Genomic DNA, 805 nt, shown 5'->3' on the forward strand with positions numbered 1-805 from the left:
TCAAGTTACGTGTGGAGCGGAATGATCTTCATACACCAGCGATTCTCAAAGTGTAGTCTTTGGGCCTCTGGGGATCCCCAAGGTCAAAACTAGTTCTTATAGTAATACTAAGACATCGTTTGCCTTAGTATTATTAATATTAGTATTATTAATAATAGCCTTTCTCATTGTGTTGATATTTACATCAATGGTGTTTGTGCTTTAGTGTAAACCATAACAGTAGCATCAAACTATGCCAGCAGATACTTCACCACAAGGCTCTTGCAGAAAAAAAAAAAAAAACAACAGTTTCACTGTTTCACTTAAGAATGTCTTTGAGTGCTGACTTCAGCAGCACATACACTGAAATTAAAATAATACAGAGAAAATTAGCACAGCCCCTATGCAAGGATGACATACACATCTGTGAAGCCTTCTATATTTTTAAAAAAGAATGTCTTTGAAACAGCATTAAAAAAACTTCTTAAATCTCAACCATTATGTACACTTTAAAACTATTCTGTATGACAAAATGGGAACTGCACAGAAAACGCTGTGCGCTGTGGCTGCATGCTGAAGTATGACGGTCGGTGTGAGGAGAAGTGCATGTTTAATTGTACGAGATACAAGCTGAAGAGCCGTTTTTCACAATACACATGTTTTTTTTTTTTTTTACTTGAAAGAACAACTGACAGACAAATTATAGTTATTCCTACTTGAGTACTTGTCAGACATTTTCTCAAAAATTAATGAAGTGAGTCTGTCACTTCAAGGAAAACAACCAGCGGTATTTGTTGCCAGTGATAACATTTAAGCTTTCAAGTGA

General features: G+C 35.5%; 1 non-coding gene across 1 annotated transcript; it reads left to right on the forward strand.

Annotated features, from left to right (window-relative positions):
* Nucleotides 1-318: 318 nt before the first annotated feature.
* Nucleotides 319-425, forward strand: LOC126957688 (U6 spliceosomal RNA). Its single transcript, XR_007726874.1, has one exon. It is a non-coding gene; the product is annotated as a U6 spliceosomal RNA (small nuclear RNA).
* The last annotated feature ends 380 nt before the right edge of the window (nucleotides 426-805 follow it).

Source organism: Macaca thibetana, chromosome 6, assembly GCF_024542745.1.
Source record: "Macaca thibetana thibetana isolate TM-01 chromosome 6, ASM2454274v1, whole genome shotgun sequence".
Lineage (NCBI taxonomy): Eukaryota > Metazoa > Chordata > Mammalia > Primates > Cercopithecidae > Macaca > Macaca thibetana.